General features: G+C 41.1%; 1 long non-coding RNA gene across 1 annotated transcript; it reads right to left on the minus strand.

The window, feature by feature from the left end:
- Positions 1-7,153: 7,153 nt before the first annotated feature.
- On the minus strand, positions 7,154-23,542 carry LOC111543046. The gene is made up of 3 exons (XR_002731736.1): positions 23,324-23,542; positions 7,827-7,933; positions 7,154-7,731 (listed from the first exon to the last, which is right to left on the minus strand). It is a non-coding gene; the product is annotated as an uncharacterized LOC111543046 (long non-coding RNA).
- Positions 23,543-24,532: the final 990 nt, after the last annotated feature.

A 24,532-nucleotide genomic window follows, 5' to 3' on the forward strand; every position in this document is an offset into this window, starting at 1 on the left:
TGGGTTCTCATTAGAATTCACCTGGGGAGCATGGAAAAAATAATCCTCATGCCCAGGTGGTACCCAGATCAATTTAATCCTAGTCTCTATGGGTAGAGACTGGCACCATATAGCTTTAAACTCCCAGATGATCTTGATGAGCAGCCAGGATGAAAACAGCTGCTGTGAGGATATATCCTAGGTGTGAGACTGATTGTCCTGCAGATGGTGAGAATCTGGTGGTTCTTCTTTCTGCTTTTCTATGTTTTATTATTTTTGTCTAAGAAGCACATACAGTTTTTGTAATGAGAAAGAAATTATTTTTGACTTAAAAACCCTTAATTAATGCAAGGCTTATCTAAGGTTTAGACAGAAGCCTCGAAATGAGGAAGACGTTTTAGAGGAGGATTTACAATAGAAAGAGAAAGGAAGGCCAGGCATGGTGGCTCACTCCTGTAATCCCAGCACTTTGGGAGGCCAAGGTGGGCTGATATGTTGAGGCCAGGAGTTCGAGACCAACCTGGGCAACATGGCGAAACCTCATCTCTACAAAAATTAGCCGGGTGTGGTGGCACATGCCTGTAGTCCCAGCTACTCGTGGGGCTGAGGTGGGAGGATCACTTGAGCCTGGGAGGCGGAGGCTGCAGTGAGCTGAGACCGCGCCACTGTACTCTAGGTTGGACAACAGAGCCAGACCTTACCTCAAAAAAAAAAAAAAAAAAAAAAGGCAACATAAGCTAAATGGTTGAAAGACGCCATTTTAGAAGAAAATTAGGAGTCACTCCTCACTCTACCTAACACCTGACCTGGTACATCCCTGACCTGGTATATCTCCTCCCCTTAAGACAAAAGGAAACTGAACATTGCTGAGAGTGCACTAATCACCTAGCATTGTAATAGGTGTTTCTTTTTCTTTTCTTTTCTTTTTTCTTTTTTTTTTTTTTTGAGAGAGTCTCTGTCACCCAGGCTGGAGTGCAGTGGCTCAATCTTGGCTCACTGCAACCTCTGCCTCCGGGGTTCAAGCAATTCTCCTGCCTCAGCCTCCTGAGTAGCTGGGACTACAAGCGCCCACCGCCATGCCCAGGTAATTTTTGTATTTTTAGTAGAGACAAGGTTTCACCATGTTGGCTAGGCTGGTCTCAATCTCCTGACTTCAAGTAATCTGCCTGCCTTGGCCTCCCAAAGTGCTGGGACTACAGGCGTGAGTCACTGCACCTGGCCTATAATAGGTGTTTCATGGATCCTTATGAACTGTGAGTGTAAAATATACACCAGATAGCAAAAAGATTTACTATAAAAAGAAACGTAAAATAGCTCATAATGTTTCATATTAAATACACATCAAAATGTATTGTTTTGGATATATTTGTGTTAAATTAAATATATTGTTAAAATGTATTTCACTCGTCTCTACCTTTTTAAATTTGATTCCTAGAAAATTTAAAATTACACCTGTAGCTCACATTTGTGGTTCATACTTTATTTCTAGACGGTCAGTGGCAACTTGAATAGCAGACATATGGGGATTACTTAGGCTGATTGTTCATTCTTTTTGGACCCCTCCTAAGAGCAGAGAAAAGGGTGAGAGAGGAATTAACTTCTCCCGAGCCTGTCTGATTGAGGATTGGATGGAAAACAGGTTAAAATGAATTTGAGGACATCCCTGACCACTTTCTTTTCTTTAAATTTTATTTTACTTTTTAACTTTTTAACCTTTTTTTTTTTTTTTTTTTTGAGACCGGGTAATGAGACTGCCAAATTATTGTATTTTTTGTAGAGACTGGGTTTTGCCATGTTGCCCAGGCTGGTCTCAAACTCCTGGCCTCAAGCGATCCACCCGGCCTTGATCCCCCAAAGTGCTGGGATTACAGGCATGAGCCACCGAGCCCGACCGATGACCATTTTCTTTAACCTAGTGGTTCTCAGCTTCAGCTGATCATTAGCATCTCCTGGGGAGCATTTAAAAATCTGATGCTCAGGCACTCTACTGTCCAGTTAAATCAGAATCTCTGGAGAATCTCAGTCTTGCCTGAGCCTCAGTATCCTGAAAAAGATCGAACCACTGCTTTAGCCAGATTTGTAATCCTTCCCTGGGAACAAGCTATAGGTATCTGGAAAAGAAAGCTAGCAACCTTTGGAAAGCAGTAGCCTATGAAGATTTTTGAAGGATATTACTTGGGTCATTATAAATGTTCTTTCAAAAAAAAAAAATTGAGGTTATTTATTTCCCTTTTGTGAATTAACCCTGAAAGAACAAGGTTAGTGTTGTAACAGGGTTAGAGAACTAATTTTGGAAGTTCACCCTCTTGGCCACTAGGGGGACTGGATAAAACACGTGTGGAAGGACAGGCCTGTGTCCTTGGAGAGATTGCCTCCAGTGGAGGGAAGTTGGCACTGTCATCTTAGTGGACAAAAGACCAGCACGTATTGCTGCTTTTTAACTTTTATATGAGTTAAATCCTATAAGCTTCCTCAAAGGACCTGACTTTGCCCCTAGGAGTGAAAGTTGATATGATCCTTCTGGAGAAAGCAACGTAATTACAGAAAATATTTATTGAGTGCTCACTCCAGGTTAGACACTGGGCTAAACGCTTTATGAACATTATCTTATTTAATTCCTCACAAAAATCCTATGCAGCAGGTACAATTATCTGTATTTTCAGATGAAAAACAAGGACAACAGCCAGGAGTGGTAGCTCATGACTGTAATCCCAGCACTTTGGGAAGCCAAGGTGAGAGGATTACTTGAGGCCAGGATGTCAAGACCAGCCTGGTCAACATAGAGAGACCCCCATCTCTACAAAAAATACAAAAATTTGACTGGCATGGTTGTGCATGCCTGTAGTCCCAGCTACTCCGGAGGCTGAGGTAGGAGGATCACTTGAACCCAGGAGGTCAAGGCTGAAGTGAGCCATGATCGTGCCACTGTACTCCAGCCTTGATGATAGATGTCTCAAACAAAACAAAACAAAACAACAACAACGACAACAACAAACCAAACAAGGGCTGGAAGGATAAAAGAAGAGACCCATGGCTACAGAGCTGGAAAATAAAGCATTTGAGCCTAGGCAATCGGTCCCCTAAAAACTCGCTCTTAACCTCTAAATAGACTTTGACCTAAGGCTTATAGTTCTTGGACTTTACTCAAGGAAATGATCGGACAACTGCATAATTCAGAACAAAACTGTACCTAGAAAAACCCTATTCTTGTAGGAGACAAGTCAAATAAATTATTATGCAGCCATAAAATGAAATAATATGCAACAGCTAAGAGTACTGATATAGAAGATTTTATTGAAATGGAAAAATCTTCATGAAGTATTAAGTTAGAAAAGCAAGATAGAAAACATATTCAGTATGATATCCAGAAAGCAAAAGTTGGCAGATACGTGCGTGTGGGAAGGGATACTAAAATATTAACAGTGGCTATATTTAAGTGGAATGTCAGAAATTTTAACTTTCATCTTTACATTTGTCTTTATTTGTTAATTTTTCCATAATGTACCTTTTGGGCAGTAATTTTTTAAAAGCAATGCAAACTAAGATATTTCAGGATATGAAAGAACAATGCCTGATTAAAGGAAGTGGAAGGAGTAAATGGGAACTAGTTCTTGAGATTGTCTTGGGCACTAAATTTAGCTCTAAAACTCTGGCAACCAGGGGAAAAAGATAAACATATTGGTTGTACAATTTTCACATAATTTTATTTAGTGTTTTAGGAGAGGGCCTCTTAGGTGGTTTTCCCCATTTTAAATTGTTCACTCTTGTGAATTTCAGAACGTGGGGCCCTAGACAGTTGTTCCACACATGTCCCAGTTCTGTGTTACCAAGTGCATTTCACTCGATTGAACCTATGTTCAACACTAGAGATAGTGCCACGTGGGGGGCTGAGTGCTAAACCATCTCTTCCTTGCAACAGCACTCTGATTCCTACCTCCTGCTTACCCTCCATCTTGAATTCCATCCCATACAAATCTTTCTGTTGCTTGAGTCCAGTTCAGGTACCTCCATTAGAGTCATCAGTTCAAACCAACCTTCCCCTTTGGTGAGCCTATTGCAACAAGAGTCCTCAAAGAACAATTCAATGTGGATGCATTCCCTCATTTCATAAGCAATGTTTCTACTATTAGACTGGAAACACCTCATAAACACAAACCTGTTCTCTCCTATGTATAGAACCCTAGAATCAGCATTTTAGAGTTTCAAGGGGAGATCTGACAGCTGGGGTGATCAATGCATCCTGGTTTGCCCAGGACTTTCCCACTTTTAGTACTAAAGGTTCCACATCCAGAAAAGCCTCTGAGTCCTGGCAAGATGGCAGGACACTTTATGGGTACTCACTAGTTGTTTCCTGATGAGATTGTTTTATCTGGAAAAATCCCCACTGGGCACATTCCCATTTTTAGCTATGCATTAACAAAGTAATAACCCTGTGCATTAACATGACTCTCTCCACTGCAGTGGTTTTTTTTTTTTTTTTTTGAGAATGAGTTTCACTTTTGTTGCCCAGACTGGAGTGCAATGGCGTGATCTCGGCTCACTGCAACCTCCGCCTCCCAAGTTCAAGCGATTCTTCTGCCTCAGCCTCTCCAGTAGTTGGAATTATAGGCACCTGCCACTACACCCAGCTAATTTTTGTATTTTTAGTGTAGACAGGGTGTCACCATGTTAGTCAGGCTGATCACGAACTCCTGACCTCAGGTAATCCCCCGATCTTGGCCTCCCTAAGTGCTGGGATTACAGGTGTGAGCCACCGTGCCCTGACTCACTGCAGTGGTTTTTGTGATCCTCAGGCAAACTCTGAAAGTAGAAAAAGACTGGGAGTATTAGTCTGGTTGAGAACCTAAATTCTGAGAAGATTTTTCTTGGGATATGACAAAATGATTCTAAAGTTTATCTGCTGGACCACCCACTCAAGAAAAGTGTAAGCAATTTTTGAAAAAGAACAATTATGAAGGCGGGAAACTCTACTACCAGGGGTTAAAAGTTATTAAACCACAGTAATTAAGCAGTGAGATGTTGGCACAGAATGGATCAATCAATAGAACAAAATGAAAAATCCACAAAAGGAACCCAAAGTATATAAGAAATTTGGTGTAGTATGAATGTGGTTCAGGTCAATCGGGGAAATGTTTATTAAGTAAATGATATGGGTGAATTGGCTGATCATTAGAATGCACATAAAATTTCAAATGGCTTACAACTTTTAGTGTAAAACATGAAGCTACAAAAGAACAGGTACCAATGAATGTTTATGGGATCTTCTGGTGAAGAAAATGTTTCTAAATATAACACAAAAGGCAAACACCATAAGGAAAAAGATATTAAATTTGATTACATGAAAAATCCATTTGTAAAAAGTACAATAGATATGTCAGTGTGGGAAAGACCTTTGCTGAATATATGAAGACAATTTTAAAAACTTCTTATCAGCCAGCTGGGAGTGGTCGCTCACGCCTGTAATCCTAGCACTTTGGGAGGTCAAGGTGGGCAGATTACTTGAGGTCAGGAGTTCAAGATTAGCCTGGTCAACATGGTGAAACCCTGTCTCTACTAAAAACACAAATATTAGCCAGGTGTGGTGGTAGGCGCCTCCAATCCCAGCTACTTGGGAGGCTGAGGCAGAGAATTGCTTGAATCCAAGGCAAAGTTTGTAGTGAGCAGAAATCATGCCACTGCACTCCAGCCTGAGTGACAGAGCAAGACTCTATCTCAATAAATAAATACATATATACATACATACATAAATAATAAAAATAAATAAATGATAGTATGTTCATGTGCTGCATACCAACATTTGGGTCAATGACAGCCCATATATATAATAACACTGATCCCATAAGAGTAAAATACCACATTTTTACTGTACCTTTTCTATGTTTAGATGTTTTAGGTACACAAATAGCATTGTGTTACAATTGGCTACGGTATTCAGTAGAGTTACAGGCTGTACAGGTTTGTAGTCTGGGAGGAAGAGGCTATATGCCATATCGTATAGCCTAGGTGTGTGGTAGGCTATGCTGTCTAAGTTTGCAGAAGAACACTCTGTGATGTTCACACAATGACAAAATCTCCTAACGACACATTTCTCAGAACATATCCATGTAGCTAAGTGACACATGCCTGTATATTGTTTCCATAGAACAGGAGGCAATTATAGAATAATACTATGCAGTTGATGTTGTAGAAGAATATTTAATGACATGAAAAATATTCCTGACAACATATATTGCTAAGTTAAAAAGCATATTACTAAGCAGTTTTCACAGTATGATTCTGTTTGTTTACATACACATACAGCATGAATTGTGCATTACAAATGATCTTTTTCTTTTTATTTTTCTTATGCATTTCTACAGTACACATTTACTCATTTTTTAATAATAAAAATTAACAATTACTCCAGCCTGGGCAACATGTCAAAACCCTGTCTCTACAACAAATACAAAAATTAGCAAGGCATAGTGGCGGGGGCCTGTGGTCTCAGCTACTCGGGAAGCTGAAGTCGGAGGATCGCTTGAACCCAGAGGTAGAAGCTGCAGTGAGCTGCAATTGCACCACTGCACTCCAGCCTGGGTGACAGAGTGAGATCCTGTCTCAAAATGAAAAAAAAAAAAAAAAAAAATTACTATTAATCGCTACTAAGGAGAACTTTCCAAATCTTGATCAATGGTTTTTTTGAGGCTATAGAATTACAGGGATGTTTGTGTCCTATGATATTTACTTCTGTAATGCTTGAATTTTTTAATTGTACCTGATCAATTTTATAGTCAAAAGGAAATAATTTTTAAAAGAAAGAAAAAACGGGTTATGGAACAGAGAAATTCATATTCTTTAATCCAACTATTTCATGTTTAGAAAATTTCCTAACCCTGAATATGAGCAAATATTTATACAGATATTTCTCATCACAGAAGGACTTTATAATAGAAAAACAAGCAAGCAAAACAATGTTTGTGATAACAGGCTTATAAATACCACCTAAATGTCTAGCCATAGGGAGCTGGAAAAGGGAATTATAACAGGACCATTAGATGGATCCACAGTGGCATAGTGAAGTGGGCATGATTCTAGCCTGCCTGGGTTCAAATCTCAGGTCTGCCGCTTACTAGCTGTGTGACCTTGCACAAGTTATGTAACCTCTCTGATTTTCTATTTTCTTGTTGGTAAAATGGGATACTAGTACCTATATAATAAGATGATTATGAGGATTTTTTTTTTTTTTTTTGTCAGTCAGAGTTTAGGCAGGAAACAGAAGACACTCTCAAACTGGGTAATTCAAAGATAATCTAAAAAAGAGACTCTATTGAGGCAACAGCAGGGTGTGCTAGGGAGCAGTTGAGTAGTTATTGGAACCCAGAGAGAGAGAGGCGTGGAGAGACGTGGAGCGGAGAAGCTGTGACTTTGAAGAAAGGACCCAGCAGCCCTGTGACCCTTTGTATATACCTTGACCTTGCCGTCCAGTCTTCTGTCTCCTGAGATACCTGTAATTACAATCCCTGACTGCAATAATGGTGTATGCAAAGAACCCACAAACCTCAGTGGCTACAAACTACAAACATTTGTTTTTCTTACTTCTGAGTTGACTGGGCCTGCTCTGCTTCAGGCTTTGGGTCAGATACAGGTCTGCTTCATGGGCCTGTCGTTTTGGAGAGAGTGACCAAGAGGCCAACCCAAGGAAACTCCATTCCAGTCCTCTGCTCAGGGTGTCTACAAACATCCCATTGGCCAAAGTGTGTCATGTGACTGATCCTAAAATAAATGGAATAGATATTTGTATTCCATATACTTACATGGAAAATCCTAACACCGGGAGAAATTAGGTTTGGAATGATAATCCAACCTACCACAGCTCTCATTGGGCAAACCTGGGGAAGGTCACAGAGTCTGTTGATGCCTTCTATTCAGATTAGCCTCCCAGGGCACAGAGCAGGGTGGGAGGGGATAGAGGCATCTGGAGGGGCAAACAAAGATATCTTTGCAGGATCACATGAGTTAATTATTATTATTATTTTAGAGATGAGGTCTCACTCTGTAGCCTAGGCTGGACTGCAGTGGCATGAGCATGGCTCACTGCAGCCTCAATTTCCTGGTCTCAAACTATCCTCCCACCTCAGCCTCTCAAGCAGCTGGACTACAGGCATATGCCACCATGCCTGGCCAATCTTGGTATTTTTTTGTAGAGATGGGGTTTCACCATGCTGCCCTGACTAGTCTTGAACTCCTGGGCTCAAGCAATCCATTCATCTCAGCCTCCCAAAGTGCTGGGATTATAGGGGTGAGCCACTGTGCCTTGCCTAGTTAATATTTTTAATGAGCTTAAAATATGGGCTCACATAAAAATACCATATAAGTGTTTGTTAGATGAAACAACAGCCCAGGCGTAGTGGCTCATGCCTGTAATCTCAACACTTCAGGAGGCCGAGGTGGGTGGATCATTTGAGGCCAGGAATTTGAGACCGGCCTGGCCAACAGGGCAAAACCCCATCTCTACAAAAAAATACACAAACAAGCCGGCCGTGGTGGCATGCACCTGTAGTCCCAGCTACTCAGGAGGCTGAGGCATGAGAATCGCTTGAACCGGGGAGACAGAGGTTGCAGTGAGCGGAGATGGCACCACTGCACTGCAGCCTGGATAACAGAGTGAGACTCTGTTCTCAAAAAACAAAACAAAACAAAACAAAACAATAAAACATGGTGCCATTCAGAATAATATTTTTAAGAATATTTAAGTATTTAAAATATTTATAATGAATTATAAGTGAAAGAGGTTATAAAGCAGGTATATATTATAACATCATTTAAACATACTATATACCTAGAAGAAGGGCTGAATTTAGCAAAATGTTAATATTGATGTTGGGAGGTAGAGTCATGGGGCATTTTTACTTCTATGCTCTGTGTTCAGAATAAGGTTGTCATATATAGCCTCATAAGTTGTGCATTGCACAACTCCAGGAGGCCCCCTTTGTCCTTCTTCATGCTTTCAACTTAACATAACCTCCTTTATTGCCCACACCTTCTAGAACACACATGTATTACTCTTGTGTAATCAAACAGATAAATACAGTTTAAAAAATTGCAACCTTGCCTTTTCTTCCTAACATATTTCTTTTTTTTTTTGAGACAGAGTCTCGCTCTGTTGCCCAGGCTGGAGTGCAGTGGCCAGATCTCCGCTCACTGCAAGCTCCGCCTCCCAGGTTCACGCCATTCTCCTGCCTCAGCCTCCCGAGTAGCTGGGACTACAGGCGCCCACCACCTCGCCTGGCTAGTTTTCTGTATTTTTTAGTAGAGACGGGGTTTTACCGGGTTAGCCAGGATGGTATGGATCTCCTGACTTCGTGATCCACCCGTCTGGGCCTCCCAAAGTGCTGGGATTACAGGCTTGAGCCACCGTGCCCGGCTCTTCCTAACATATTTCAAAGACAGATAAAGTTGACCTAGTTTGTCATTTTTATTAGAGCTGGAGATAAATTACCTCTGGACTCTAAAATGATTGCTATAAAGGTAAACTCAGCAACTCTTGGGACAATCAAGGAATGTACAGTCTTGACTGCAGAACTGAAAGGTACTGCATCACGTGTGTAGGATAAGTAAACATATTTGGCCTGAGTAAGTTAATCACATTTTTTAAACCCTGAAATGTATTTTATCTACTGAAAAAATTCAGAACTGATGAATCAGAAATGATGAATATAAGCATGAAATGCTCATATTAAATTCACAATGAAGAAGATTTAAAATAAAGTGATTTAAATAAAGAGATTTATAGTAAAATGATTCTCCCCTCATGCACAGGACTAAAGGAGCCTGGTTCTTAATGGCATTCTAGATTAACCCTGGACTTCTCAGCTCCCTACTTCTTACGTGTAAGATAGCAAATATCTTTACTGCTTAGGCCATTGTAATCGGGCACTCTGTTCTTTGCAGTCAAAGCATTATACATGAAGCTTTTAAGCCCTCCCTTCCATAGATAGTGTCAAACGCTTCCTCTTCCATGTGCTCACGACACATTACACTTCTATTCTGGAATTCAACATGTAGTGTGATATGGTTTGGCTCTGTGTCCCCCAACCAGATCACATCTCGAATTGTAATCCCCACGTGTTGAGGGAGGAAGGTGATTGGATCATGGGGGTGGTTTCCCCTATGATGTTCTTGTGATAGTGAGTGAGTTCTCATGAGATCCGATGGTATAATGAGGCAGTTTTTCCTGCTCTTGCTTGCTCTCTCTCCTGCCACCTTGTGAAGAAAGTGCCTTGCTTCCCTTTCCGCTGTGATTGTAGGTTTCCTGAGGCTTCCCCAGCCATGCAGAACTGTGAGTCATTTAAACCGCTTTCCTTTATAAGTTACCCAGTCTAGGATAGTATTTTTATAGCAGTGTAAGAATGGACTAGTACATAGTATAATAGTCATTTACATGACTTGTTTATGAGATCATCCAAAAAATTCATGGATTGTCTTTATTTCTGTAACCTCAGTACCCTTCTTGGTATCTGACACAGAAACACTTGTTCAATTGGTGTCAATAATTTATATATTCACTGTTGTGGGAGATGTGGGGGGCGCTTTTTGAGACTGTAGAGGAGTGGGGGTGCAGCTCATATGCATGCACAGATGAACAGTTCCATAGCCTGGGCAAGGCTGTTGGTAAAGGCTGAGTCAGAAACACCCTAGGGAGCCTGGCGTGGTGGTGTGTGCCTTTAGTCCCAGCTACTCAGCAGGCTGAGGTGGGCTGATTCCTTGAGTCCGGGAGTTTAAGGACACTGGACAAGTGAGATCCAACTCTTTAAAAAATAAAAAGAAAAAGGAATAGCCTAAGGACCTCTCCCCACAAGCCCCAAGCCTCTGGCAGGGAAGTCCAGAAAACTGGTAGATGGAACCGAAAGCGACTGTCGATGCAGGGGGAGGGGCAGTATAGAGGAGTATGTCTCCTTCCCCATTTGGATTCTTAGGATTCTTTTTAGAAATTATTTGTATTTTATATTTTTACATTTTTGGAGTTTAAATGTTGGCTTCATTACAAAGCTAGATTGAAATTGGTGGTATGGTTGTCGGGTGGGTTTGCCATTACTCTTCTGTTTTGAACTTACCTTCCAAAATGCCATCTTCTACCCCTGCTGGGGGAGAGCCTATTCTCCTTGGCTTAACACATAGCTGGGGGTCAGACCAGGATGCGCCTGCACTCCATAGATCAGGCTGCTAATCGCAATGGCTGGCAGCAGTGAAAGTGAATTCAGAAAGCCAGGCTTGCCTGGGACACAGGAGTTGGGGGATGGGAGGTGGAAAAAAAGTGGGAGTGGAAACAGGGAGGTGGGCACATGTACAAAGACATGAACTTACACCATATAATCTGCTTTTTTTTTTTCTGGGATGGGGTCTTACTCCACCACCCAGGCTGGAATGCAGTGGCACAATCTTGACTCATTGCAACCTTTGCCTCCCAGGCTCAAGTGATCCTCTGATCTCAGCCTCCCGAGTAACTGGAATTATAGGTGTGCACTACCATGCTCAGCTAATTTTTTTGTATATTTGGTAGAGATGGGATTTCACCATGTTGTCTGGGCTGGTCTCAAGCTCCTAAGCTCAAGTAATCTGCCTGCCTTGGCCTCCCAAAGTGCTGGTATTACAGGTGTGAGTCACCGCACCTGGCCTACCCTGAAGTTTTTATGATCCTTCTCATTTTTCTCTCTTGGTTTAGCTCACTGAGAGGTCACGGTTTTTAAATATGCACCCTCCCCCACCCTGCCAATTTTGGTTTGGCTTTTGCTTTCTTACAATAAAAATAATGCAGCTTCTGAACCAGCTGAGGAATGTGGGCTGTAAAGCATGGACTGTTTCATTTTGATATCATGATATTTTGATACTTTCTACACAAAGTTCCAGTACAACAGTTGAAATTATCATTGGCAGAAATATGCAGAATTCTCAAGGTTGAAATTTGGGGCCTCAGGTTGCACTAAAAGTATACAGTCTAGAGTGCTTTTTCCAGAGTTCAGATGTTTCACTGGGCAAGTCTGATAAACTAAATTGATAAAGTGTTAATGGCAGAGAAGAGGTGTATATGTAAGATCACCCAAACCTCATTTGCTTTATTTATTTTTTTTCAGAGATGTGGTCTCACTATGTTGCCTAGGCTAGAGAGTAGTGGCTATTGACAGGTGCAATTATAGAGCACTACAACTTTGGACTCCTGGACTCAAGTGATCCTCCCACCTCAACCTCCTGAGTAGCTGGGACTCCAGGCATGTGCCATTGCATCCAGTTTCATTTGGTTTTAAGCAGCTGCTTCAATGCCTTGCTTCAAAGGAGGTTGTCCTAGAGGTATCTTGAGCCACATGGCAGGTTTTTTCAGAGAGGGGGGTTTTATTTAGCTCCCCTTAATCATGGCATAAAGGATGTTCCTATTTTATTTCCCCAACCCTCCCCACAAGGCTGGTGGTTGGAAAGAACATAGTGGAAAAGTGGGGGAACTTTCCAGATCTTATTAAGAAGAAGTAAAACACAGATGGCCCCAGAGCAGGGCCCTTCCAGCCCCACCCCATCACGATGCATTTCACCAGCCCAGGCAGAATCAGGAAGTGAGTGAGTGAGAACACAGAGCTCTGTCAATACCACCAGGGCACCATGTCTGGGTTTTGTAGAGTAAATTGACCTGATTGGGCTCCATTCAACCAGTCTGTGACTTTAGCCTCTTCCTTCAGCCTCCTCAGCCTAATACAGCCCTGGGCCCAAAGAGCACATGGTCCACCTGCCCAAGGTCCCACTCTACAGCCACCATCCCTATATTGATAATCCTGCCCAGCCATCAAGCAAATGAATCTCCTCAGGGTTCTCAGGGGACTAAGTGAGAGTGTGGATGACTCAGTGTGACCCCTCCCCACTGTTAGAGAAACAGCTCAAAGCAAATAGTTTGTGATAGTGAGTTAGTAATGTCAGCCTCATTATGGAATATTTTGTGGCAAGTACAGCAGTGAGTAGCATTAGCAAACCTTTAAGACTAATTTTTGTGCCGTAAAAGAAAGGAGAAGTTGGAGTCAATAGACTGAGCCTCTGATGATTTATATCTGAGTTTAGACTTGTGTATTTCATTCACTTCTGCAACATTTCTTCTAGTCTATCTGCCTTTGGGGATCTGGTTGAAAGAAGAGTGAGTCATTGTTTGGCCATATCTTCTTTTTAATGTGTTTAATCCCATAATGTAAAAGAGAATTAGGTAAGAGGTTTAAGAGATTAAACAAGATTCATCACTGAATTATTAAAAATTAAACTCTGGCTTAAAACAAGCTAAGAGGAGATGTGAACAACAGTCTTCAGCATTGCAAGGGACACAAAAACTCCTTATTCAGGCATAATAGATGCTATCCACTAGTTTCTTAGTAAAATCAATAACTAACAATGATAATGTGCTCAAAAGTTATCCTTAATGTTTTTCTGAGACAGTGTGTCGCTGTGACTTAGGCTGGAATGCAGTGGCATGATCATGGCTCACTGCAGCCTCAATCTTCCAGGCTTGAGAGATCCTCCCACCTCAGCCTCCTGCGTAGCTGGGACTATAGGCACGAGCCAATGTGCCCGGCTATTTTTGCTTGTTTGTTTTCTTTTGTTGCTGTTGATATTGTTGTTTTTGGTATCTAGTCTCCAAAGGTGGCCCTCAAGGATCCATGCCTCCTATGACTCCTGCCCTTCTGTAGTCCCCTCTCACGTGGAATCTAGACTGGCCCAGATTCGCTTTAACCAATAAAACATGGTAGAAGTGATGCTTAGACCAGTTCCAGGCCAAAGTCTTACAAAAGTCTCAAAGTCTCCCTTTTTGCACTTTTGGGAGCTCTGTGCTGCCATGTATGAAGTCCAACTACTCTGCTTGGGAGGTCATGTGGAAAACAGAGGCCTTGAGACTACGTAGAAATAGAAAATATCCTAGCTGCTCAAGTACCCCACCTGAGTCCAGCCTTCCAGCCATCATTGCCAAGGTACCAGACATGTAAGTGAGATAGCTTGGATTTTCCTGTACGGTAGCACTCCCAGGTGACTGCAGCCCCAGCCAACATCACATGGAGTAGAATAACAATCCAGGAGAGCCCAGTCAACCTACAGAATAGCAAGAGAATAAAATGGTTCTTGTTTTAAACCCCTAAATTATGGGATGGTTTGTTATACAGTAATAGAAAACCAAACACTTTTTATATAACAAATCTGATTTTTTTTTGAGTAAACAAAGTTAATAAAGTATAGATTATGTAAAGTAATTAAAAACATTCATTTATTTTGCAGAACACGAAATCAGAAAGAAGCCTCACTGGCTTGGCACAGTGTCTTATGCCTGTAATTCCAGCACTTTGGGAGGCTTGAGGCAGGAGGATTGCTTGAGCCTAGGAGTTCAAGACCCGTTTAGGCAATATAGCAAGACCCAGTCTCTACAAAAAATTTAAAAATTAGCCAGGAGGGCTGGGTGTGGTGGCTAACACCTGGGAGGCCAAGGTGGGCGGATCACAAGGTCAAGAGATCAAGACCATCCTGGCCAACATGGTGAAACACCGTCTCTACTAAAAACAAACAAACAAACCAAAAAAATTAGCTGGTAGTGGTGGTGCACACCTGTAGTCCCAGCTACTCAGGAGGCTGAGGCAGGAGAATCACTTGAACCTAGGAGGCGGAGGGAGGTGGAGGTTGCAGTGAGGCAAGATTGCACCACTGCACTTCAGCCTGATGACACAGTGAGATTCCTTCTCAAAAAAAAAAAAAAAAAAAAATATTAGCCAGGTGTGGTGGTGCATGCCTGCAGTCCCAGCTATTTGGGAGGCTGAGGTGGGAGGGCCACTTAAGTCCTGCAGGTTGAGGCTGCAGTGAGCCATGATTACACCACCGCCTGGGTGACAGAACAAAACCCTGTCTCAAAAAAAAAAAAAAAAAAAAAAGAAAGAAAGAAAGAAAGATAGAAAGAAAGAAGCCCCATTAAAGCAATACTTAGACCACAATGAAATAGGATAGCTATAATTTAAAAAGACATAACAAATGTTGACAAGAATGTGGGGAAATTGGAACTGCACTGCTGATGAGAATGTCAAATGGTGCAGCTGCTTTGGAAAACAATCTGGCATTTCCTCAAAGTGTGAAACGTAGATTTATCATATGATCCAGGAATTTCACTACTAGCTATATAACCCAAAGAAATGAAAACCAATGTCTCCACAAGAGCTTACACAGGAATTCTTCGTAGCAACACTATTCATAATAGCTGAAAAGTAGGAACAACTCAAATGTCTGTCAATTGATGAATGGATAAATAACATGTGGTATTATCTATACAATGGGCTATTATTTGATAAAAAGGAATGAATTACTGATACCTGCTGCAACATGGATGAACCTTGGAAACGTTCAGTGAAAGAAGCCAGTCACAAAGACCACAGAGTGTATGCTTCTATTTATATGAAATATGCAGAATAGGCAAATCTGTAGAGACACAAAGTAGATTAGTGTTTGCCTAGGGTTGTGGGCAATGAAGAATGATCGTTAATGGGTCTAATGGGTACAAAATTTCTTTCAGGGGTAATGAAAATATTCTAAAATTGATTGTGTTGATGATTTAAAACTCTGTGAATGTACTAAAAACATCATATTGTACATTTTAAACGGATAAATTGTATGGTATATGAATTACATCTCAATAAAACTGTTATAAAAAAAGAAGAAATCTTCCATAAGACTGATGTCTATTTTGTTTCACTGCCTTGGGCATAAGAGTCCTGCCTATCATCAGATAGGGCTCAATTAACCTAGATATCTAACTATAACAGTATGTACTTGAATGCACTTTTTTGACAGGGGAGTTTATAGAAACAACATATGAGCTGAAAACTGAATGTCCATTTATTATACAATTAATACAGTATAATTTTACAGTTGATATCTCATCTTCTCAATAAGATGATGATCAACACTGAGATTTGGGCTGAATTCTAATATTGTCTGATTGTAAGGTTTTGTTAAGTCACTTCTTGCACCTGCTGTGCTGAGTTCCACATTGCTTCTTGCTGTTTTGTCAGGTCCTTGTATCAAGACTTTTATTTTTATTGCCTGATTATGAAGTGATATTAGCTTGTCAGCATGAAGGATGGGAGGAGGGAAGTGTTGCCCCCTCCTCAACTTCCCAGAACATAAAATAACTATACTTGCAAGAACCATTAAAAGTATCTGAATTCACTGCTTATATAGCAAGAAAACATCAGTTAGAGTTAGAGTCGCCTGCAACTGCATGATAGCAAAAATTTCATTGCCTAATGGTTACTGTATGGTTGACTTTTATGGTTGTTCTCATGTTTTTGAAACAAATATGTATGCTCTATTTGCTATTGGATTCAGTTGTATACATCTCCATTAATTCAAACTGTTTAACTGCCTATTTAATTCTTCTATAGACTTACTAATGCTTTAGCCACTCACTTAGAATTCACTTATTATTTAGAATGTATAAGTATTTACTTATTGATAATCTAAAAAGTGTCAGGCCCCATGCTGGGCCCTGGAGATTCAATCCTAAACAGGACACATTTCTTGCCCTAAAGTAGCTCATGGTAGATGACAAATGTCTCAGTACATGAGGTTATAGACCTTCAATGCCAATTTGTACTTACTTTGGACTTCTATTTAAAATGTTTAAAAGTATATATTTTATTTAAAATCTCACTTTTTTGCTATCAAGTATTGATAAAGCAGTATTTAAATCTTCCACTATGGTTGTGAAGTTATCAAATTCTCCTATGGATCTGTTAATTTCTGTTTAATATGCTTTGACTTTGAGGCTTTACTGTTAGGTACACAGTGGTTCTAATTCTTACATCTTCCTGATGAGTTCTATTAACTCCTGTCGTGTCTAATCTGCTGTTCAGGCCATACAGCGACATTTTATCTCAGACATTATGGTTTTCATCTCTAGAAGTTCAATTTTGGCCTTTTTTATGTCTTCCATGTCTCTACTTAACATACTCAATCTTTCCTCTAGCTTCTCAATCATGTGAAATATACTTACAATAACTTTCAATGTTCTTATTCACTAATTCTGTCATCTATGCTGTTTTTCAATATGATTTTATTAACTGATTTTTCTCATCATTATGGATCATAATTTCCTACTTCTTTGCATACCTAGTAAGTTTTTATCAGATGTCAGACATTGTGTATTCTACCTCGTTAGATGCTGGATGTCTTCATGTTCTTATAAATGTCTCAGGCTTTGTTCTGGGACAGAGTTAAATTACTCAAAAACAGTTTGATCCTTTCAAGTCTTCTTTTTTTTTTTAATTTCAATAGGTTTTTGGGGGAACCAGGGATGTTTGGTTACATAGATAAGCTCTTTAGTGGTGATTTCTGAGATTTTGGTGCATCCATCATCTTAGCAGTGTACACTGTACACAATGTGTAGTCTTTTATCCCTCACTCCCTCCTCCCCTTCCCTCTCTTCCCCAAAGTCCATTGTATTGTTCTTATGCCTTTGCATCCTCACAGCTTAGCTCCCACTTATGAATGAGAACATACGATTTCCATTCCTGAGTTACTTCACTTAGATAATGGTCTGTAACTCCACCCAGGTTGCTGCAAATGCCATTATTTTGTTCCTTTTTATGGTTGAGTAGTATTCCATGGGGTGTCTGTGTGTGTGTGTGTATATATATATATATCACATTTTCTTTATCTGCTCATTGATTGGTGGGCATTTGGGCTGGTTTCATGTTTTTGCAATTGCAAATTGTGCTGCTATAAACATGTGTGTGCAAGTGTCTTTTTCATATAATGATGTATTTTCCTCTGGGTGGATACCCAGTAGTGGGATTTCTGGATCAAAAGGTAGATCTACTTTTAGTACTTTAAGGAATCTCTATACTGTTTTTCCATATTGGTTGAACTAGTTTACTTTCCCGCCAGCAATGTGAAAGTGTTCCCTTTTCACCACATCCATGCCAACATTTATTATTTTTTAATTTTTTAATTATAGCCATTCTTGTAGGAGTAAGGTGGTATCTCATCGTGGTTTTGATTTGCATTTCCCTGATAATTAGTGATATTCAGTATTTTTTCATATGTTTGTTGGCCATTTGTACATCTTCTTTTGAGAACTATCAAAAGAAAGACCCATTATGGTAGATGCAATCCTGCACTACCCAAATCTCTCTTCCAGACTAATGGACCTAATCCTCCAGATGCTAGATACTGGGAGCTGGGGCTGCTTCTAGGAGACAATGCTCAAATGTCAGAAATGTCAGTCCTCTCCAGGAATTGCCCTCAGCTGAATAGTGCTGCTTTACTCACAGGGTCACACTGCTTCCTGAGGACAGCCTTTATCCAGTGATTGGTCGATGCAGGATTACAAAGAACTGGTCTTCTCATCCCTATGGTGGGCAATTCTAAGGTTTCATCTTAGTCTCAGAGTTCCCTGTGGTAGGATGATCAACTCATCCTAGTTTGCCAGAGACTATCCTGGCTTTAGCACTGAAATTTCCACATCCTACGAAACTTCCAAGTCCTGGGCAAACCAGGTCATTCTTTTCATGAGGTGGCTGAAGTCTTAGTTGAGACTCCATCATAACTCACCCTCTCCCTCTGCCCAGTTCTGCTTCCATCCCCTACACTGATGCTGATCCCAAGAGCGCTCCCTGATAAGCCTCCTGCATGCTAATCTCTGTCCGAGTCTACTTCCCGGGGAAACCAACCCACCAACCTACAACACTCACGTCTTTTTAAATTTTATTATAGAAAACTCTCAGATGTTTTCCTCTTAAAGATTGCTTTTTTCATATTCTCTCTTCTTTTCTGCAGGGACGCTCACTAAATGCATGTTGAATCTCTTTTTCCTTCATTTCCCTTAATCACTCTTTTTAAAATTTCCGTTGCTCTTCTAACTTTGAATTTACTAATTTTGTTTTCATCTGGGCCTAATTTTCTGTTTAACCCATCTATTGGCTTTTACACCTTAATAACTTCCTTCATCTGGCTTTGAATACACCACCGTCATCTGGTTTTCTTCCTATATTTCTGGTTGCTCTGTTTCAGTCTCATTAGCTGGTTCCTCTTCATCTTCCCTACTTCCCAATGATGAAGTCCCCAGGGATTAGTCCTTGGACCGCTTCTCTTTTTCGCAGTCTCAACCACTTTCCAGATGAAGTCATGAGTCTTGAGTCTTATGACTTCAAATCCCACAGATATGCTGATAATTTTCAAATTTATATCTTTAGTTCAGACCTCCCCCCTAAACTCCAGACCCCTATACCTAGCTGACTAGGAGATATCTCCACTTGGAAGTTTAAAAATTGAGCTCCTGATCTTCATTCCCAAACCCTGCCATTTTTCCTATCTCATTTAATGAGATTGAAGGTGGTATTCAGATATTACAAATGTTCAGTTTAAAAACCTTTAATTCCTCTTTGTCTCACACTGCAAATACTGCAAATCTTATGGGTTTTACCTAAAAACAGATCTGGTCCAAGTTACCATCATTTCTTGCCTGGATTATTGCAATAGTCTCCTAGCTGGTCTACCTACACTGTATTCTCAGTATGGCTGCCAGAGTGATGCTGTGAAAGTTACTCAGATCCTTATGTCCCTCTGCTCAGAACCCACCAGTGGCTCCCTTGTCATTGGAGTAAAACCAAAGTCTTCAGTGTGGCCTGCAAGCCCCTGCACGATTCAGCCCCCTGTTATGTCATGAACTCATCTCCCATTACTCTCTCTCTTCCCTTTCTCTCTTTCTCTCTCTCTCTCTCACACACACACACACACTCTCTCTCTCTCTACTTCTGTCCACACAGCAAGCAAGGCTCCTTGCTGTAACTTAAAAACACCAGGCATGTTCCCCACTCAGGACCTTTGTTCTGGCTATTTCCTCTGCCTGAAAAGTTCTTCCCCATGCAGCAGTTTGACTTGCTCTCTCACTTTTTCAGGACAGGAATAACAATCACTTTCTCAGTGAGGCTTTCTCAGACACCCTATCTAAAATTTCAACTGCTCCCTCCCCACTTTTTTCTTTTCTTTTTTAATTTCTTTTCTTTTTTTTTTTTTTTGAGACAGGGTCTCACTCTGTCACCCGGGCTGGAGTGCAGGGGAACCTGCAGCCTCGACCTCCCAGGCTCAAGCGATCCTCCCACCTCAGCCTCCCCAGTAGCTGAGACTACAGGTGCACATCACCACACGTGGCCTTAACCCCCCTTTTTGATGTTTCACATTCCCCTTCCCTACTTTGTTTTTTCTGTGTAGCCCTTATCCCTACCTAACATGCTATGCATTATATTTATTATCTGTGTTCTTCATTAAAATGTAAACTCTGCCAGGCATGGTGGCTCATGCCTGTAATCCCAGCACTTTGGGAGGCCGAGGTGGGTGGATTACCTGAGGTCAGGAGTTCGAGACCAGCCTGGCCAACATGGCGAAACCCTGTCTCTACTAAAAATACAAAAATTAGCCAGGTGCGGTGGCACATGTCTGTAATCCCAGCTACTCGGCAAGCTGAGGCAGGAGAATCGCTTGAACCAAGGAGGCGAAGGTTGCAGTGAGCTGAGACCGCGCCATTGCACTCCAGCCTGGGTGACAGAGCGAGACACCATCTCAAAAAAAAAAAGAAAAAGTAAACTCTACTAGGACAAGGATTTTTGTCTTGTTTGTTCTCTGCAATATCCTCAGAGCCTCTGTGTGTCTGGCACATTATATGAGCTCAATAAATATGTGATGAATGAATGAATGAATGAATGAATGATTGCCTCTATTTTTCATTTCTGGAAGTTTGATTTGGTTCTTTCTTCAAATTGCCCTACTCTTATTTAATAGTGTCCTGTTGCTTTTTAATTTATAGTGATTAATAGCATCTGCTCTGGAACTAAACTGTGTGGGTTCAAATCTCAGCTCTGCCACTCTAATAGCTTGTGGTAACCATGAGCAAATTTCCTAATATCTCATCTGTAAAAGAGAGAAAGCAATAGTACCTACCTACTTCACAGGGGCTTTGTGAGGACTGAATGAGTTAATATTTTGTGAAGCTCTTAGAACAGTTTTATATGTTTGCTATCATTATTATTGTCAACATCATTTCTTTAATCCTTTAAAATCAACTATTTTTTATAGCATTCTCTAGATTCTCTATTATTTTGACTTTTGGTAAGTGCCAATTTTTCTGTTTCTTGCATATGCTAACTCTCTACTGATAAAATCTAATCACCATGGAGCATCAGGAGCCAGTCTGTAGTTTGACCAAATTCATTATTAACTCTGTCCAGCAAGGGAGGCCACTCCAGGGGAACTGTGGAATGTCGCTCCAAAGAGGGAAGACAGGAAGCTGCTGAAGGATTCTGAAGATTCCAACGGAAGTAGGCATAAATTCTGGATTGGTTGCTCCTACTCTGGTTGGGGGCAGGATCGATTAAGAGAAGTGATGATTAACTAGGTACTGGGTGCTCCCATAAGGCAACAGTAGCTCAGCAATTGGGTGCCCAGCAATAGGTGGGTATGGCAAAGCTGTCTGGGAGTTTGGTAGGAAAGCAGACATCACTCAAAGAGGGGGTCTTATGGCATTTTGCAGCTGCCGACTGACTTTGGGGGAAGCGATGTTCCTGTGAACTTTGCAGCTGGCTTTCTTTATGTCTGTCTTCTTTCTGGCCTGAATTGACACAGTTGCTTTTTCTTTTCTTTCTTTTTGCAGTCCAACCTGATTTCCACTCTTTAAATCTTAGACAGGATTTGACTCTCACCAGCATAGCAGGGTATCTGTAATTTTTTATTGTGAACTTGTCTTCAACAGGTTGTTTCTCCCTATGGGAGTCCTTGAAACTCTTGAGTAGTAACATTTTCTCCATGGAGATGATTCACACATTTGCTTCTGCCAGAATGCTGAGTGTGTCAATGGCCCTCACTCCTATGCACATGGCACAGACCCAGGGTTTAGATTTCTCCGGATGACATTTTCCTCCTCATGTTCAGGACCTTAAACAAATGGTGAGCTTCCTGGCTGATTCCCAGGGCCCGTGTTCAGTTTTTCTATCCCCATTTAAGGAGGAAGAGTGCTACAAGGCCTTATTTATTTATTTATTTATTTATTTATTTGAAGATAAGGTGTCTCACTATGTTGCCCAGACTGGCCTCAAACTCCTGGGCTCAAGCGGTCCTCCTGCTTCAGCCTTCCAAGTGGGACTACAGGCACGTACCACCACACCAGCTCAAGGCCTTCAATTTTATGCAGGGCTCACTGCCTTCCTCCTGTCCTGTGATGGGTATTAGGCCCTGGCCCTAACTACAGATCCATATTCTTCTGGGCTATTATGAAATCACCTCAGCTAGCTGCTCTGCCTTTGATGGCTTTCTTCATTCCTAGCACTTGGAGATTTGGATTATTTTTATTCCACATCTTCTCTGTATTTGTGCTAGAACTGGGCCTACTTCCACAGTAGTTTTGTTGACTCAGTCCTGATGCTAGGAACTCAATGGTGGCTAAAAGCTCAGACTTTGGAGACAGACGTGGGTTTAAATCCTGGAGCTCATGGCTATTTTTTCTATGACTTTGGTAAACTCTTTTTTTTGAGACAGAGTCTCGCTCTGTGGCCCCAGCTGGGGTGCGCTGGCCGGATCTCAGCTCACTGCAAGCTCTGCCTCCCAGGTTTACGCCATTCTCCTGCCTCAGCCTCCCTAGTAGCTGGGACTACAGGCGCCCACCACCTCGTCCAGCTAGTTTTTTGTATTTTTTAGTAGAGACGGGGTTTCACCATGTTAGCCAGGATGGTCTCGATCTCCTGACCTCATGATCCGCCCGTCTCGGCCTCCCAAAGTGCTGGGATTACAGGCTTGAGCCACCGCGCCCGACCGACTTTGGTAAACTCTTTAAGTGTCCTTCTCTTGTCTGGAAAATGAGAACAATGACATGCCTATTAAATGAGGTAGTAAATACCAAACACATACATAAGCCAGGAGCAGTGGCTCACGCCTATAATCCCAGCACTTTGGGAAGTTGAGGCAGGTGGATCACTTGAGGTCAGGAGTTTAAGACCAGCATGGCCAACATGGCAAAACCCTGTCTCTACTAAAAATACAAAAATTAACCGGGTATGGTGGCATGTGCCTGTAATCCCAGCTACTCAGGAGGCTGAGGCAGGAGAATTGCTTAAATCCAGGAGGCAGAGGTTGCAGTGAGCTGAGATCGCGCCACTGCACTCCAGCCTGGGCAACAGAGCAAGACTCTGTCTCAAACAAAAACAAAACCAAAACTCAGTAGATACCATTGTTAGTATTACTATCAATATAGAAAATTAAATAAATAAAAAAAGAACAAGAAAGAAAATAGTGTGTGCCACCTGGTGGCAAGACTTACCTCCCAATTCAGGAGGTCTTCTTCCATCCATCTTGGACACATTGTACCTATAAATACAGAATCCTTACCCACCCAATTGCCCCCCAAAAGCCTTTGATTTCCTCAGGAGAGTTCTGAAAAATGTCTTCCTCTTGTTACTTTACCCAGAACATGGCTTAAGTCTTCGGCTGCTGGAGATGGAAGATCTGTCTTTGAATATGAGAGTTCTGACCAACTACTTCTGTGTTCTGTGTTTTGTGATGTGTTGTGTCAGTGGGTTAGTGTTTTTCTGCTTCCTCTTAAGTAGAATAACTTGAGAATAACTTTCTCTTTGGTAGACTTAAGAGAATAACTTAAGAGAATAACTTAAGAGAACAACTTCCTCTAAAGTAGAATAACTTAAGAGAATAACTTCCTCTAAAGTAGAATAACTTAAGAGAGTAACTTTCTCTTTGGTGACTTTTGAAACAGAACTTCCCCCTCCCCAACACACAGAAGTGTGCATACACAGGCACATAACAACCAGGCAGTACGCTGAGTTCATAACACCTCATTCATAACACTATTAAATTATAAGCTAACCATTAAATTATAGTTAAGATGATCATCAGCAGTGCAATGCCATGTGAGCTACACATATTTATTCCCCACGTGTCTGATTTTGGAAATCCGACATCTTCTCTAAATAAGTGCACCTTCCTCTCAACGCTCTTTCTCAATAAAGACAAATGTGTCATCTACACACATACTCAGTGTCTATCCCTAAATTTCCCTACCAGGGAAGTCTAATAACTGTTTTATATATCCAAGGATATCTATGTGTCTAGCTATCTCATGCTTCTGGAATTCTAAATTCACATATTATGGAGATTAAATGGAAAAGCATGCATGGATGTATCTAGCCCTCATTTGGTACTCAGTCAGCCCTCAATAAATGTTGGAATTGAACATGTCCCTAGCCTCTACATACTGATGCTATCTAAGGTAGATTTTTAAAATATGCAAATCATAAATTCTGTAGTACATTTGTTTTCAAAAGTTTTATATATGTGTGTGTGCATATATGTATATTATATGCATGTGTAAGTATATGTTGGCCTGCCAGTCACTGTTTCTGTTTCTCAAATGAGTCAGCATAAGCTCTGGGAAGCCAAGAGTGATTTATATTCTATACTATGAGTCCTCCCCCACCAGAAGGCCTTACACTTTGCATAGATTCTTCTTATACAC

Source organism: Piliocolobus tephrosceles, chromosome 5 (assembly GCF_002776525.5).
Source record: "Piliocolobus tephrosceles isolate RC106 chromosome 5, ASM277652v3, whole genome shotgun sequence".
NCBI lineage: Eukaryota > Metazoa > Chordata > Mammalia > Primates > Cercopithecidae > Piliocolobus > Piliocolobus tephrosceles.